The sequence below is a fragment of the Ochlerotatus camptorhynchus genome, unplaced genomic scaffold (assembly GCF_037179485.1).
Source record: "Ochlerotatus camptorhynchus isolate MF236.1 unplaced genomic scaffold, CSIRO-AGI_Acam_v1.1 ptg000542l, whole genome shotgun sequence".
Taxonomy (NCBI): domain Eukaryota; kingdom Metazoa; phylum Arthropoda; class Insecta; order Diptera; family Culicidae; genus Ochlerotatus; species Ochlerotatus camptorhynchus.
In genome coordinates, this window is record NW_027041025.1 from 61,655 (window position 1) to 76,345 (window position 14,691).

The following is a 14,691-nucleotide window of genomic DNA, read 5'->3' on the forward strand; positions in this document are numbered from 1 at the left end:
TTATTGCAACGTACCGTAATCCATTTGTGAATTATTGACATATTAATACAAATATGGAAATAAATTTCTACACAAAAATAAAATCGAAATCCTAATGGTAAAATCAGAAGCTATTTAGACTCTATCGTACTGCATGGTTACTTTTTACATACTTATTATTTATTGTTTATTTTTAGGACATTTTTAAAAGCTCAAATACAACAATATCGATAATTTGTGAAATGTATGAACCCTTCAAATATTAAAGTTGGGTTTCCTGATTCTGAATAAGATGCTGATATCCTTGTGCGAAGGCAATTTTCAACAGAAATGCCAGTAATAAAGTTTCATGAAATGCGCAGTTGCGCCTAACTGTAGGCATTTATTCATTTATTACTGTAATTTTCATAGATTTTGCCATACATATACGCAAATAAATCTATGATTGAATTATTTTAAATTTGATTTACACCCTAGGGCCAAACACCAGAGCACGGTGCTAAAACGAGCATGCTAACTCTATTATTGCAATTTATACAATAGGAACATCGTGCAAAATATATAGGAATTTGAATATAATTGTTTTGTGATATAATTGTTATTTGTTATTCTTTAGCAAAAAGTCTCGTAACTTTAAGACTTAAATTGCGTTCTGTAGCATTTAACAGCTTGACAATAGGTGAATCAATGGAATGCCTTCTCATGTAAAATAATTGTAGTCACTTGCTACATGTTTTGCATGCCCAGTCATCAAAACTTCTAGACGGACTAGAAAATTTACCTTTACCGTTTATAAACATTCTACTTCAAGCTTTAACACCGAATTTAACCAAGTATCACCAGAATATAGCTACAAGCTATAAATATTGAAGTATACACATTTATATATGTACCAATGTCATTGTTGAATGTGTTAAATGCAAACCTACTTCAAGCATCTCCACATCTGCAAAGTGTAAATTGCTACGATTTGTAAATAATTATCTCTCAACAAACGTACCGACTACAACAGCTTCTCTGCCACTTTTTAAAGTGAGAATAGCTCACAATCGCACGCGAGGTCCGTACCCTAGAAGACATAGTAGAAACACTGAAAATACAAAGATCTCTACTCAGCATTGTCAACCCGTACGCAAAAGTGCGAGGTCAACCACACGCCATCACCGGTTGCTGCCCAATCTTCAAGTCAGTGTGGGTCAAAATGAAAGCAAAATGCAGACAAGCTCAACAGTGTCGACTTCGGTGCGGTCTGGAACAGAACTTTTTAGTCGTCGGTTTGAATTCTAATTAAACTTAAAGATTTGTTGTATAAGAAGTTCGTTGGTAATAGAGATTTGCTTAGTTTCAACGCGGCAAACATCGAGTGCAGAAGTGCTAAAATGTGAGTCAATACTAAAGAATTTTCTTCTGGTTCAGTCATTGCTGTAACATATTTAAATAAAGAGATGGAAGTTACAAACTTTGGTGATATCGTGTTATGGGAAATATTTCAAGCAAAAGTAAACTGTTCGCTACGACAGACGGAAAATACAAGGCAGAAACAAAAAAAAGCATTGCACAAGTTTGAATGTAGTTCGCGAAGGGCTCTTTTTTACCAGTGGAAATATGGTTGTCTGAATGCTCGTTAGCATTTTCTTTCTCATTCCTGCAAGTGATCGCATTTGGGAACTGTTTTGTTTTTTTTTTTTTTTTTTTGAATATGTGGCTATTCAACACTCGTTGTGCGAAGTTTCCCTGTGCTTTGTCAATAAGACGAGTTTAAAGTTTCAAAGCCCAGCACAGAGAGGATTGCCAGTTATCAAAAGTTTGTGCATAGTTTTCGTAGTTTGGTAGCATTTCTAGCGCCCTTTTCGAGCTGCAAACAGTGCACTTCACATGAGAAGACCAGCTCTAGTCAAGTGTATGCGCGCGGTATTTGTGGAAACTTTTCCCTCACTTTGTCGAATGTGCAGATAGGTACTTGGTACAATAACACAAAGCTAAGAGAATGAAAAAGCAAAAGTGGGAAAACTTCATCGTTTCAGAATAGCTGCTTGGAGTTGGCGTATGTGTATTGATGTTTTGTTAATTAAAATATGTGTACAGATAGTTTGTGTAGTGATTTCAGATCAACCCTAAATTTGTTCTTTGGTGGGTATAAGTTCCCAGCTGCCACCAAGGACAAAGTTTGCGATGACAAAGAAAATACTTTACTCGTTCAAATTGTAAGAAGTGTGCAAAGTTATGTTTCGTTAAGCAATGATGTCGTGATTTATTGAATGTTTCCGGAATAAAAGAAGAAGAGTGCCCAACCTACATTGAAATCTCAAGTAACAATATTGGTAATGGTAATAGAAGAACAATTGAGACAGATTGACACAAAGTGTCGTTGAGCAACAAATCTGAATAAAACCAATTTCCGACTAAAGCCCAAAGCACCATTTGTGTATTCTTTCCATCACGAGCAATGCTCATGGATTTGAAATGTTGTTTCATGGTTATAAATTACCAAACAGCACAGCAATGGTGGATCAAGGAGGGTCTTTTGTGACACGTACCTGTGAATTTATTACGAAAAAAAAAAAAGTGAAAATTGTCCTCAGATACCCGAAGATATGACCTTACACTCAAATAATCTGTTTCAAATAGTCGTCAAAATTATATATTCATTTAATTTTTTAAGTAGCACTGCATATTTTCTGTTCTCAGATTTATTGTTTCTTAATTCAGCGGGCGACACACCCAATCGTTCCATATTTTTTTCCCAGACAATTAAAAATATATATAATGCAATATAATTACGCTGTTTCATTTCGAGAAAAAATATTTGCAATCCAAGCAGTTTGATTCATAAACACAAAATATGATCCTTTGCAAACAAAAGTAATGCATGATGAAGATTTAGAGGTCACGCAAAAGGTACATATGAAGTTTGTACGGAGGTTACAATCTTCTTCTTCTTCGCATTTAAAGCTTATTGCATATCGCATATTAGCTTATTGCGTGCTCTCAACTTAGTGTTCTAGATGCACTTCCACAGTTAATAATTGAGAGCTTTCGATGCCTGACCATTTTTGCAATGGTATAATTGTGTGGCAAGTCCAATCATACTTCTATGCCCAGGGAAGTCGAGAAATTTTCCATCCCGAAAAATTCCTAGACCGGACCGAGAATCGAACCCAGCCACCTCCAGCATGGTCTTGCTTTGTAGCTGCGCCTTTTCCGACTGAGCTAAAGGAGGCCCCAAGGTTACAATGAGGGCTGGTAAATAACTAAGTAGACAGTTTAAGGGGTGTTGGAAATGGTGTACGGTCCATATAGATAAAAAAAAGCTGGATTTATCACTCTATGTTGAGATCTGATCCTTCTTACTTATTCAAAATCCGACAAAAAACTTCAAGTCCTCATTTAGTGAAGAAAATTAAGATAATTTCTGATTGATATAGGGGTCTGCATGTAGAATGATATGGTTTGATGTGTCACATGACAGGTTTTGATCCAAGTTAAAAATTGATCACTTCCTAGGGTGTACCCAGAACATGTCGTGATGTAACCAATGTGGTTTTAGTATTCTGTAAGCCTGGTGTGGCATGATGGGTTTAACCTTTAGTCGAAAACCGGTCATATTCCCGTGGGCACACGGAACATGTCTGGATATGGTCAATGTGGTCCTGGACACTTCATGTGGCTACCACTGAACATGCACACTTAGTTTTTTCTACCGAACTCGGCTGTGCAAATCTCGGTAGAAAAAAGTTTTACTGTTCGACAGTGCACGAAGAAATTGTATCCGTATTCCGAAATATTACTGGGTGTGGTCAATGTGATCTAAAACGTGATAGGTTTTTGTACAAAGTAAATTTTGATCCATTTCCGGGTATTGCAAGTGGTAGAGTTGAACTACTCCAAAGCGCAAACACTAAAACAATGTGCACCAGTAAATCAAAGAGCGTGTCGAATATTATTTTGACATACATATTTTATTATGAACCCTTCATGCCTCCCATTCCTCCTAATTACTGCGGAACTGTTCAGTAAAAATATGTGGAAAATACAAAAATGAGAAAATTTATTCCGAATTTGTACAGATTTACAATCCTGATCACAATTTTGTGATCACCTTTTAAAAAAGTATTTTTTGTTCATTTTACGACCGGTTTTCAATCTATATAAATCATTTGAAAGGTATTGACTGACATTTAGTTCTTGGGCTACTACGAATTCCCTGAAATTTCGCGTAATTGTTCATTAGAGGCAACGAACTAATTTTTTGCTGGAATTAAGCCATTTTGACTCGTTCATTCACTGTATTGCAACCCTCCCCCTCAAAGCCTGTTTGACATTACATTTTATAGATTTTGAGCTAGAATATGACCTCCTATTTATTTAGGGATTTTTTTTAAGTTTTTCAAATTTATAATAGTATGTGTGTTCATTGGAAACTTTATTCCTTTTCCTTTCTGAGACGGATTAATGCTATGCTTAGTAGTTTGAATGATTGACCATAACTAACAATTGTGCTAAGTTTCATGCAAATCGGAGAAGGTCGAGTCTGAAATTCAGTTTTGTTTGCTATTTGGCATGGACATACTCTAGTACCCATTTCAGTAAGAAAGGGTTAACACAAAAATACGTTAATCTCAGTTCAACAACAGCAGCAATATTTTTTTTTTTTTTCTAAAAACTATTTAATTGTGAAACTGAAAAAAGAATTATTTAAATCAATCATTGTGGGATTCTTTAAAGCAGCGCTGCCATTAATTTTCGCGCAATTCTATGCATCATTTTGAATTTCAGTCTAGAATGAATGGGAAATAGTTAAAATGCAGCTTGAAATGTGTTCATGGAACATAGATATAAAAAAAAAGCATTTTTAGAAAGGTTGGTCAGGCGTGGTTTAAAGCAGATGTTCCAGTTTAAATTAAAAAATAATAATAAATATTGACTTTGTTCTAATTAAGTTTTGATGTCCCTCCCTTTTCGTTAAGAGCTGGTTCTACCTATGCAGCAATATCTCATGCTTCTATCAGTTTTTCATTATTCAATGTTGCCGATCCTGTTAGCTTCATTTCAAAATGCACGATTATTGCCCATTCTGCCTTTCGGCCAAAAGTTTTAACCTCGCCAGTGATTCGCATTAAACTGTTCACTAAAGTTCCACCCGCACTAAATACCGGGATCAAGCATTGGAACAACCATCAATAACCATCAAATTATTTTATACAAACAAACATTAACTTTTATTTTCGCATTTTTAACTTTGACACTTTTCCGTGCTTCGACCTTTCCCGACCAACACGGTGAGATTCAAACAGCCAGTCAGCAACTTTTTTCCCCACTTCCACCAGCAATAAACGCGTGCTGAAAAGCCTTCGATGGGATCATATCGAGCGAGCATCCTCATCGCTATTCAGAACCTCTCATCCTCGGCTTGTTCTCAGCTGCTCTTTGCATGTCATTCCGGTCGGTTTAGTCTGGCGAAGCGTAATTCTTTAAGCCTCCCTAGCGAAACATCATCCTCGTGTCTAAATATTTCCGAGTTACGATGCACGTTTGGAATTTCGTCGTTCGGTGCGATTTTCGGTAGGGTTAACTTTGTCAGGATTATAGGTGGAACATAAGCAGGAGTGCCAGTAGATATTTGAAACAATTTGCGTTTGGAATGGTAAGCATTTCGACTATTTTGATTTAGAAAACCAGACTATAGGAAATGCCGTTCAATTATTTTATAAAAAAAAACATACAAAATATAGCAGGGCAACAATTGGCATTGTTCCCACGCCTTTCAACGTATTAGAATCAGAAATCATTATTTCATTTAAATCAATGTCAGAAAGATACTTTACATTAGATGAGCACTTCAACGATGAATCAGAGATTTAGGATATGGTAACTTTTACACTATATTAGTTCAAAATATTGAAATCATAATAGGGTAGTTCGTAGGGTAGAGCGCTACTTCATCGTAATCACCCATTTCCGTTCTATCGATCAAAAAAGATCAATAAGATCAATGATTTCACCGTGCACAAATCAATAATAGGTTTGTTTCTATGCGTTATTTATTGAATGAATATTTACGCTCATTGTTCTCAAAACAAAAAAGCGTTCCTAGCGTATCCCCTTTTTCTACGTTTATCCGTAGGACGAATAAAATCTAATGGCGTTTCAATGCGTTAGGACGGAATTGAAACTCGTAGGACGAATTTAGAATCAAGAAGCAGTATTAAACAATATATACAATATCTCAACACAACAATCAAATTCAATTTTGTGTTCATATCCATACGAAAAAGAGAGGTTAAGTGCGAGTTGTGCTTAGTATGACGATAATTAGATCCAAAACCCTAGGTGTTATTTCTTGCACATTTTATGGGAAAGGCAGTGGTACGGAACAGCTAGCAGCGGGGTAAGAGACACGAGACTGGTAAACGCAAGCTTCTGGTTGGGTGGCAAGCTGCTCAATGTTGGTAAACAGAACGTTCACCAAAACGAAACGAAAAAAAAAACAATATGCACATCAAATTTGTATCTCTCCATCTAGCAAAATCATTCGATGGAAATGGTACAGCAAAATGATTTTGACTGAAATAACAGTAAGCTGGTTTTATAATTACTAAAAACTCAGTAAGTAAATCAGTGCTTTAGATGAACCTGATCTTAAGGGAAAGCATACCGCTCCGAAAAAAAATTAAGTTTCGATTTTTCTAAAATTATTGGGAAAAAATATCAAAAATCTAAAAAAATCACATTTTTTTCGTGTTTTTCAAAAAAAAAATCACATGCAAAAATATTTTTTGTAATTTATCATGGCATAAAGTTGGACCCAAAAAACCACAAAACACCAACTTTTCGGTTTTGCTGAGAGTCCAATATTTTTTCATGATAAGATAGATAAACTATTTTTACATGTAAATTTTTTCAAGAATCTAAGGAAGAAACTGATTTTCTTGGATTGTTGATAATATTTTCCAATGTTTTAGTGAAATAAAAACGCGCCAAAAATCTTTTTTTTTTTTATTTTGGAGTGGTAATCTTCCCCTTAAATGGACTGATTTTCCGTGCTAGTGGCACGATTTTTTCACAAAACATAACCTTAAGTATTGTGAATTCTGCTATTGTAGTAGTGATTCCGCATCTTTATTACTTTGGTAAGACAAGAAAATACTCAGGTGAGAATATTAACTCTGATGTGATTGTGTAAAAATGCATCAGAGTTAATATTCTCGAAATTGATCACTAGCTAACCTCAACTTTTGTCCAACCACAAATATCTTTCAATCCGGTACTAGCAAATGCTTTTATGATGTATTAATTTAGATTGTAAATCAAATATTAAGTTTAGTTTTTAAACTTAAATTATATTCAAAATGCGAATTTTATACAATGCAATTTGTTTGAAAGCATTTCATAGGCTTAATGAAGTATATAATGGGGAAAAGTCTTTAGGATTATGCAAAAAAAAAAACTCATATATTTTATCAAACACATTATAATGCCCGATTCAAAGTAAATTTGAACGCATTAAAGTGATCATAACTCAAGAATTAAACAACTTACACGGCTGATAAAACGTCAAACAAAAGGGTATTTATTCAGATTTCAAACAATATATAACAAGTTATTACATTTCACCGTTTCGAACGAACTGTCGCACTTTATTTGTGATCGATGCCATCATGATCTGCACAGTCGCTGGTGACACTGTACCGGCGAACTTATTCCACTTTAAACGCATTTGTTGTGCATTTGTCACTTTTTACCGCATCCTCGAAGTTTTCGCTTGCCAATTGCCCAATATTTTTCGATCGGTCTGAACTCAGGGCAATTCGGAGTATTAATCTCTTTGGCGACGAAGTTAACATTGTTTGCAGCATACCATTCTGGTACCTCCTTAGAGTAGTGGCAGCTGGCTAGATCCGGCCAAAACATAACGTTGGTCTTGTGTTGCCGAATGAAGGGTAAAATCCGCTTTTTCAGACACTCTTTAGTGTAATCCTTCGACGTCATTGTATGAGATGTGATGAAAACCTTGGTTTTAAGGCCACAACTGCAGATTTCTTGCCAAATCATTAGTTTCCGAGCAAACTTATCAGCAAAAACAAATTTATACCTCGAAGGGAAATCCCCACGACCAGCTGCCAGGTAAAATTTTCGTCCAGGGATTTGTTTATAATCCATTTTGACATATGTTTCGTCATCCTTTAAAATACAGCCATCAAATTTCGTCAAAACTCGTTCGTATAGTAATCGTGCTCGCTTTTTGACCACTAAATTTTGTTTCAGGGAGCGATTCGGATGTTTACTGGCACAAAAAGACTTATATCCTTCTCTTGAAAGGATGTTACGCACGGTGGAAAAGTTGGAATCGTATTTCTTTGCCAAATCACGTATGGAGACACCTGGGTTGCTTTTTACGTACCTCAACACCTTTCTCCTCAGCTCTATGTCCCTAGTGCCACGTTTATGATAGATGCGCTGTGCTCTATCCACACTCAGAATATCGTTGTAACGTTTGATTACAAGACTCACCGTTGACTTTGGGAATTTTAACACTTTTGCTATTTTTGAGGCAGACCACGAAGCGTTTTCTAGATGTTTGTGCACAATTAATTTTCTTCTCTCAAGTTCCATGATCCATAATTTCGGGATGCGTCGATCAATCAAGAAAAACTTTTCAACAATTTCTTCATCAATGAAACATCAACAAATGCCTGTCAAACGTTTTTTGTTCCAACCACCAGGGGCGCGGTGGTGTATTAAACCGGGCGTCCAGATTTACTTTGAATCGAGCTTTAATTAAGGCACTTACACAGGAACGTTGAAAAAGTACAGTATTGTCAGTAAGTTAAAATATTCCTGTGCCTTCGGGTCATTCGTCTGATAATTGAAAACTCACGGCGTACCGTTGATGGCGACCCATGAAAAAAAGACAACAGGTAGCACAAACTTGCCGGCGCTGGTGGTTCTCACCCCAATGGGTCTGGGTTCAATCCCAGCCGAGGTCGGTGGTATTTTTATGAGGCATAAAAATCTCTGGTCACGTCTTCCTTGGGAAGGGAAGTAAAGCCGTTGGTCCTGGCCCATGTGTGTTGAATGGGTGCGATGTCCTATGCAGGTGTGGAAGCTGCCTTCCTGCACATTCGATTGCCGTCAATGGATGGCAATCGATGTCCGTCGGTGATTGGCACTAGATTGCGGAACAGAGACCGACGTTAAATTAAGGAAAGAAAAAAAGGTAGCACAAACTTCACCAATGTAAATATGTGGAAAGACACACACCCATCATTAGTGGATTGCTTCCTGAGCCATATCAAACCATGGAATCGCGTTGCTATTGGCTTACGCTGGATCCGGTGACGAAAGGTTTCAGCCAGGGTTGCTTGCACTCACTTGTTATATTTTTTTTCGGAATTATGTATGTACACGTATGTAACAAGAAGAGGTCGTGAAGTATGTGTTTGACACATACAACCTGTCAATATTGCTTTCAGGGCGTCACAATAAGCGATCTTATGATTCGTGAGCGTTCACTCAGAGTGAGTGCTCACGAATCGTAAAATCGCTTATTGTGACGCCCTGAAAGCAATATTGACAGGTTGTATGTGTCAAACACATACTTCACAACCTCTTCTTGTAACTTACTAGTTCTAAGTATCATTATAACATCAAATGATTTCATAATTCTGAAAAATAGGTTTTTAAAGCAAGTGAGTGGAAGTAACCCTGATTTCAGTTGTACATTTGTAGTCAAACAATCTGTAGAATTCGTTGAATCGCGATGACATGAACCGTATTGGATCATGTATGCCGTCCCAAGCAACACACAAGTTCTATAACAGTTTATATAAACTTTGTATGCCTGCTTTTGGTAGTAAAGAAGTTTACTCAACATAATTCCATAAATATGTGTTACTTGAGGTAGTTCATTGCATGGGGTCCGAGAAGTAAGAAATTCGTAGTTCAAAGAACTTGCTCAGGAGCGTAGATTTATAATTCGGCCAACATTTCGGGAGAGATGGTTTCGCTAAGTAACATTTTTGCCGTAAATGCTGCCTGGAAAACTGATCGCCTATGTTCTAGTGTTTCAAGATCCAGGAGTAGATAACGATTATTATAGAGTGGAAGGTTCAATGGATCATTCCACGGAAGGTGCCGAAGAGTGGAACGAGCAAATTTCTATTGAACATATTCAATATTTCCCGAGCAGGAACGAATATCTCGATACCCTAAATTGGTATGGATGAGCCTGACATAAGAGGTAAAATACCAAAAAATAATACCAAAAAAATGTTCTTACAATACCATTTCAATACCACCGAGGTATTCTTTTGGTATCCAAAGATCAATTTTTGGTATTTAAAAAGTATTTTCCATGTAATTTTTTGGTATTATGCTTTGGTATTTTACCACTTATGTCATGCTGGTCAATACCAAATTTTGGAATCAGATCAGAATTCATTAGTTATTTTCTCCTGCTCGGGTTGCTATCCAAACTGCTTGATGTGGGCACCGTATCACTTCGTCAAATTTCAGTATAGACCGCACAAGAGAGCAGTACATAGTTTTTAGGTAGGCAAGATCACGAAACTTGTCAGAAAACTTAAAGATGAATTCGATTTGTCTGTTAGCGTTGAATTTTCAGAAAACAAATCAGAACGTCACAGAAAAAATGCTAATTATCCAGCAAACCCTTGTCCTCAAATTTTTACTGGATAAACAGCAAAATTTTCTTTAAAGGATTGCTGGATTCCAGCTTGCCAAAATCTAACATAATTTTGCCAGTTTCCAGCAGTAAATAAATAGTGTGTTGCTTCCAATGACTATTTGATCTAATAAATCACCCGTTATCTTAGACACACCCTGATGGAAGTGCACTGCCGTTTGTGTTTTGCACCCCTGAAGGTGCCCAGAATACATAAAAAATACGATTGCAGTAATGGAACAAACATTAATTACTGTAGAAGTTCTCAAAGACCACTAAAGTATGATGAATAGCTAATGTAGAAAAATAAATCAATAGTTTATAGTGTTTTCAATTCCCAAAATCAAAAAATATTCTGGCAGCACCACAAAGCCCACACTTTGTGTTGATGGCGCGGGGTGCTTTTCGATAGTACTTCCTGTGGGAGTATGTCAATAATTTTCACTTAAAATAATAAAAATTTATAAATAGCCGGAATAAGCTGTGAGGCTGTTTTATTACTCTCAGTGCAGTAATTTGAGTAAGTTCTGGTATCCTTTACCTCACGGAAGCTACGGTGTTTTATTCCAGAAATGGGAAAGCGTACAGAGGAAAACCTCATCTCTTCGTCGTTGGGCGGGGATTATTCCAGAATAAAATTGATGTGAATGAATGGTATCCTGCGTGAATGAGTGGTTGCGGTGTCTTCGAACATATGAACATGGTTATTTTGAACAAAATGTACAAGTTGTTAACAATTAACGCTTAATCCATCAATAAAATACTAAATCTGAAATATTAGCATAAGCTATCTAAATTTAAGACACTAATTTCAAACATAGCATTCCTTATGAATATCAAAAAAATTTGTTATAAATATTAATAATTGTAACCTTTCCTCTTGTACGTTGGTTTAGCCAGCTAAATAAATGTACTAAAAAAAACATCCTACCGAATTCCCAATCGACTTAGACCCAATAAGAGCCAATAAGGTCAGGTTAATGATTTCCTGTGACTTAAGCGCCATTCTTTGAAAAGTGGCCACATGGATATGTGAGTTCGACCAGAGACTATTCCTCTCAGGGCGAATCACACTTCCATGGTGTTAAAACCGAAACGAAATTAAAATTTGAAATGGTACACAGCAAAAAATTAAATTTGATATCCCATCAAAGTGGATGCACTTCAATCGTTTCGAAAATATGGTGTAATATTACTTGCCAAAAAGGACAAAATTATTATTAATCTATCATTAATTAATAATTAATGAACTGACATTACGCTACTTTTACTGCATTTGTAATTACATGAGATTTTCTACATGACTGAAGTGCATCCTCTGTCTCAGTCATCCAGTGTCTTATTAAAATTATTTTTTTGCTGTTTATGTGTCTGGATCACGGGCTCGAGGTAGACAACCTAACGTTCCAGTTCGGGATATTTTGGCTAGACGCGATCTGGAGTTTATGAAACTCATATATGTTTACTTTAAGAATATTAACATTAGATTGTAAGTTTGATTAACCTTAATTTAGTTTGTATTTTGTACGTGTGGGTTTTTTTTATGTTTGTTTTCAAGATGAATAGAAATTAGTTCATGTTTTAGGATTAATTAAATATTTGTATCGTAAACCACATTTCAAACCTCCCTCTCCCTTTTCCCATCCAAAAAAAATTGTAAATCTCCACTAACCTCGAGACAACCGTGAGCATCCGGTCCAGCTCCTTTAACTTATATATAATATAAGACATCAATAATGTATAACGAAAATGATAAATCGGCTCTGTAAAGTTTATTCGATTGAGCCTGTACAAATAAAGTAATTAATAAAATAAAAAAAATGTGTCTGGATCAAAAATCTGCTCAAATTAATGTATCATTTGTGCAGTTGAAATGACGTTTATTTATTAGCAAATCAAACTCAAACAATATTTGAGATGTTTCCTTCACGAACTACGAAAAAGTTGCCAAAATTTGTGAGATTTATTAAAATAGTAATTAGTTGGACCAATTTTGCGAAAGTCATGCCAAAAGTACTTAAAAAAGATGTCCATTCATAGCTGTAGAAGGATAGTTGCTTCTTTAGCCGGTAAATTCAAGTCATTTTAAAGTGCTCGAAATAAATTTATTCAAATTATTCACCTCAAGAATAACAAAAGCAACTGGTTTTTAAAATCATTAAATTCTCCCAACTCAAGAAGTAGCTTTGTTTCAACCTGAAAAAAAATGTGATTATCACGGAACAATGGTGTAAGCTTCCATTACCTAAACCTGCTATGGCACCATTCTAACTAGCCTGATTGTCGGAACTGGAGAATCACTAAATACATTTAAAAATGGCCAAAACCTACCAACATTTCAAAAATATCTACTTTCAAACCACTACATCTCGAAAACGGTGCGACGTAGCAAAATTTTACTCAGGTGCTTTTTATTGTAAATTTGGTGTACTTTCATTATATAAAGTCAAAACATAATTGGACCAAGTTTTGGACATTTTTCCAAAAACTTGAGTTTAAAAAAAATCATAACTGTTTAGTCCATCATTTCTCCATCTTGACCTTTAGTGCAATAGATGGCATTTTTTGTCCCCTAAAACATATCAACAAATAAAAAATATATAAAAAATCCTTTTCTGAGAAAAATTGTTTTTAAGACTTTATTTGAATTTAAATAAAAATGAGTGAATTTTTTTAGAGTGCATATTTTTTTTTTTCAAATAGTCCTGCAATATTGCCGAAGACACCAAATTGATCAGACAAACAGTTTTTGAGTAAAAAATTTCTGAAAATATGCTTGATATTTTTCTTATACCCTTTTCAAAAATAAGGCGATATGAATATGCAAAATGGCATTGTCGGTCATAAGGAACGTTTCTGTAAATGTTCAACTAAATCAAAAAATACAAAAAATAACAAAAATGTATAAGAAATTGATCACTGTAAGTTGTCAGTTTTTGCGCCAGCTTCCTATAGGCAAAAAGTTAATCGGAAAAATAGTGAATGGAGAATTCATAGGAATAGGAGAATTTTTCCTTCTTTCAATCATTAGAAGTTCTCTGGAGTTTTGTTGTTCTAGTATTTTTTGCACAGTAAACGCAGCTTGTCATAAAATTAAGACACATCAGAATTTAAAAAATAGGTGATTTCTTCTTCTTTTAAACATGAGCAGTTCTTTAGAGTTTTGTTGTCCGGCATTCGGCCAAACGGTATTAAGCCAAATGACCCGAAATCGATTTCGAATAGTGTTTATTCGTAATCGTAGAATAAAATACTTTGGGCTGAATCCAATATAACGTGTTATATTTTCAAAAGCACAATGCTCCCTAGGATGGCCGAATTCTCCCTGTTGAAACCCATTAACTCGAAACTGATTATGTTACATTAACATTAACTCAAAACTGATTATGACAGCTTTTATAAAACTGGAAGGCTCTATCTTGGATTCTAAAATGGTGGCGTCTCCTTTTCAAAAATATACATTTTGAAGAATACTTTATACATTTCTTAAATCAGAAGCTGCCATATTGGCTGCAATTATAGATTTTTCGTCCCTACACGTCGTGGCGTGCGCTTTGCAAAAATAGCCCTATTGTAAAGTATTGGATAGTTTTTTCTAGAACCAGAAGCCATCATCATTGATTCCAAGAGGGCGTTAATCATCGGTTGATAGCCTCTACACGCTAAATAAAACGAACATTAAACGAAATTGACAAACTAATGTTTTTTTTTAAATCAGACCATTTAAGAAACATCAAATTTAAAAATATTGATATAGGATGAACGTGATCAACCCCTCAAATTACTTTCGAGAAAAATATTAATAAAAGTCTTTTACTAAATTTGGGTACCCTGTATCCTTGTGCAAAGTGTGCTGTCCTCCAGAATTAAAAAAAAATCTTTAAAAAAAAACATAGTTCTGCCTTAATGTAAGTAGTTTCGATAAAAATCACTTTAAATTTGACAGAAAACCATTAATTTCTCAAATCAAGAAAAATGTAACCGTAATTTATTAAATAATTAAGATTTATTGATACTCAGTTTAATGC

The 14,691-nt window shown here is 35.3% G+C and overlaps 1 protein-coding gene across 1 annotated transcript in view; it reads left to right on the forward strand.

Annotated features, from left to right (window-relative positions):
* Nucleotides 1-1,192: 1,192 nt before the first annotated feature.
* Nucleotides 1,193-14,691, forward strand: part of LOC135713174 (uncharacterized) — a 64,340-nt gene continuing 50,841 nt past the window's right edge. The window contains exon 1 of the mRNA XM_065236286.1: nt 1,193-1,360. The gene's annotated coding sequence lies outside the window, so the exon portion shown is untranslated. The remainder of the gene's footprint in view (nt 1,361-14,691) is intronic.